Source organism: Labrus mixtus, unplaced genomic scaffold, assembly GCF_963584025.1.
Source record: "Labrus mixtus unplaced genomic scaffold, fLabMix1.1 SCAFFOLD_74, whole genome shotgun sequence".
Lineage (NCBI taxonomy): Eukaryota > Metazoa > Chordata > Actinopteri > Labriformes > Labridae > Labrus > Labrus mixtus.
The window spans coordinates 80,001-82,500 of record NW_026870298.1 but is presented as its reverse complement, the minus strand read 5'-3'; the positions used below and the strand labels follow the sequence as shown (position 1 = coordinate 82,500).

General features: G+C 43.1%; 6 non-coding genes and 4 pseudogenes across 6 annotated transcripts in view; all 10 read right to left on the bottom strand.

Moving 5' to 3' along the window:
* Positions 1-321: 321 nt before the first annotated feature.
* On the bottom strand, positions 322-440 carry LOC132968188 (5S ribosomal RNA). The gene has a single exon (XR_009671035.1). It is a non-coding gene; the product is annotated as a 5S ribosomal RNA (ribosomal RNA).
* Positions 441-561: 121 nt separating this feature from the next.
* On the bottom strand, positions 562-670 carry LOC132967908 (5S ribosomal RNA; annotated as a pseudogene).
* A 122-nt stretch (positions 671-792) lies between these two features.
* Positions 793-901, bottom strand: LOC132968008 (5S ribosomal RNA; annotated as a pseudogene).
* A 118-nt stretch (positions 902-1,019) lies between these two features.
* On the bottom strand, positions 1,020-1,138 carry LOC132968362 (5S ribosomal RNA). Its single transcript, XR_009671197.1, has one exon. It is a non-coding gene; the product is annotated as a 5S ribosomal RNA (ribosomal RNA).
* A 123-nt stretch (positions 1,139-1,261) lies between these two features.
* On the bottom strand, positions 1,262-1,370 carry LOC132967986 (5S ribosomal RNA; annotated as a pseudogene).
* Positions 1,371-1,492: 122 nt separating this feature from the next.
* LOC132968432 (5S ribosomal RNA) lies at positions 1,493-1,612 on the bottom strand (annotated as a pseudogene).
* A 121-nt stretch (positions 1,613-1,733) lies between these two features.
* On the bottom strand, positions 1,734-1,852 carry LOC132968456 (5S ribosomal RNA). Its single transcript, XR_009671217.1, has one exon. It is a non-coding gene; the product is annotated as a 5S ribosomal RNA (ribosomal RNA).
* Positions 1,853-1,974: 122 nt separating this feature from the next.
* On the bottom strand, positions 1,975-2,093 carry LOC132968160 (5S ribosomal RNA). The gene has a single exon (XR_009671007.1). It is a non-coding gene; the product is annotated as a 5S ribosomal RNA (ribosomal RNA).
* Positions 2,094-2,214: 121 nt separating this feature from the next.
* LOC132968095 (5S ribosomal RNA) lies at positions 2,215-2,333 on the bottom strand. The gene has a single exon (XR_009670943.1). It is a non-coding gene; the product is annotated as a 5S ribosomal RNA (ribosomal RNA).
* A 122-nt stretch (positions 2,334-2,455) lies between these two features.
* The window catches only part of LOC132968323 (5S ribosomal RNA), a 119-nt gene continuing 74 nt past the window's right edge, over positions 2,456-2,500 (bottom strand). Inside the window, exon 1 of the ribosomal RNA XR_009671163.1 lies at positions 2,456-2,500. This exon is cut by the window's right edge and continues 74 nt beyond it. This is a non-coding gene — a ribosomal RNA (5S ribosomal RNA).

Here is a 2,500-nt window from a genome sequence, read left to right as displayed (position 1 = left end):
TGTCATGCCCTTGATTCTGGCTGAATTTTTGGACATGTGAATATGTCTCTATATGATAAAAAAAGAACATATGATCAAAAAAAATGAAAAAGCTTACAGCACCTGGTATTCCCAGGCGGTCTCCCATCCAAGTACTAACCAGGCCAGACGCTGCTTAGCTTCCGAGATCGGACAAGTTCAGGGTGGTATGTCCTTAAGCCATTATTGTGTGCAGAAAGGGGCCTTTTAAAGATCTCATGCCCTTGATTCTGGCTGAATTTTTGGACATGTGAATATGTCTCTATATGATAAAAAAAAAACATATGATCAAAAAAATGAAAAAACTTACAGCACCTGGTATTCCCAGGCGGTCTCCCATCCAAGTACTAACCAGGCCCTACCTTGCTTAGCTTCCGAGATCGGACGAGATCAGGCGTGTTCAGGGTGGTATGGCCATAAGCCATTATTGTGTGCAGACAGGGGCCTTTTAAAGATGTCATGCCCTTGATTCTGGCTGAATTTTTGGACATGTGAATATGTCTCTATATGATAAAAAAAAAAATATGATCAAAAAAATGAAAAAGCTTACAGCACCTGGTATTCCTAGGCGGTCTCCCATCTAAGTACTAACCAGGCCCGACCATGCTTAGCTTCCGAGATCGGACCAGTTCAGGGTGGTATGGCCGTAAGCCATTATTGTGTGCAGACAGGGGCCTTTTAAAGATGTCATGCCCTTGATTCTGGCTGAATTTTTGGACATGTGAATATGTCTCTCTATGATAAAAAAAAAACATATGATCAAAAAAATGAAAAAGCTTACAGCACCTGGTATTCCTAGGCGGTCTCCCATCCAAGTATTAACCAGGCCCGACCCTGCTTTGCTTCTGAGAACGGGCGTGTTCAGGGTGGTATGGACGTAAGGCATTATTGTGTGCAGAAAGGGGCCTTTTAAAGATATCATGCCCTTGATTCTGGCTGAATTTTTGGACATGTGAATATGTCTCTATATGATAAAAAAAAACAAGATCAAAAAAATGAAAAAGTTACAGCACCTGGTATTCCCAGGCGGCCTCCCATCCAAGTACTAACCAGGCCCGACCCTGCTTAGCTTCTGAGATCGAACGAGATCGGGCGTGTTCAGTGTGGTATGGCCGTAAGCCATTATTGTCTGCAGACAGGGGCCTTTTAAAGATGTCATGCCCTTGATTCTGGCTGAATTTTTGGACATGTGAATATGTCTCTCTATGATAAAAAAAAAACATATGATCAAAAAAATAAAAAAAGCTTACAGCGTCTGGTATTCCCAGGCGGTCTCCCATCCAAGTACTAACCAGGCCCGACCCTGCTTAGCTTCCAAGATCGGACGAGTTCAGGTTGGTTTGGCCGTAAGCCATTATTGTGTGCAGAAAGGGGCCTTTTAAAGATGTCATGCCCTTGATTCTGGCTAAATTTTTGGACATGTGAATATGTCTCTATATGATAAAAAAAAAACATATGATCAAAAAAATGAAACAGCTTACAGCATTTGGTATTCCTCAGGCGGTCTCCCATCCAAGTACTAACCAGGCACTACCCTGCTTAGCTTCCGAGATCGGACGAGATCAGGCGTGTTCAGGGTGGTATGGCCGTAAGCCATTATTGTGTGCAGAGAGGGGCCTTTTAAAGATGTCATGCCCTTGATTCTGGCTGAATTTTTGGACATGTGAATATGTCTCTATATGATAAAAAAAACATATGATCAAAAAAAATGAAAAAGCTTACAGCACCTGGTATTCCCAGGCGGTCTCCCATCCAAGTACTAACCAGGCCCGACCCTGCTTAGCTTCCGAGATCGGACGAGATCGGGCGTGTTCAGGGTGGTATGGCCGTAAGCCATTATTGTGCGCAGAAAGGGGCCTTTTAAAGATGTCATGCCCTTGATTCTGGCTGAATTTTTGGACATGTGAATATGTCTCTATATGATAAAAAAAAACATATGATCAAACAAAATGAAAAAGCTTACAGCACCAGGTATTCCAAGGCGGTCTCCCATCCAAGTACTAACCAGGCCCGACCCTGCTTAGCTTCTGAGATCGGACGAGATCGGGCGTGTTCAGGGTGGTATGGCCGTAAGCCATTATTGTGTGCAGAAAGGGGCCTTTTAAAGATATCATGCCCTTGATTCTGGCTGAATTTTTGGACATGTCAATATGTCTCTATATGATAAAAAAAAACATATGATCAAAAAAATGAAAAAGCTTACAGCACCTGGTATTCCCAGGCGGTCTCCCATCCAAGTACTAACCAGGCCCGACCCTGCATAGCTTCCGAGATCGGACGAGATCGGGCGTGTTCAGGGTGGTATGGCCGTAAGCCATTATTGTGTGCAGAAAGGGGCCTTTTAAAGATGTCATGCCCTTGATTCTGGCTAAATTTTTGGACATGTGAATATGTCTCTATATGATAAAAAAAAAACATATGATCAAAAAAATGAAAAAGCTTATAGCACCTGGTATTCCCAGGCGGTCTCCCATCCAAGTAC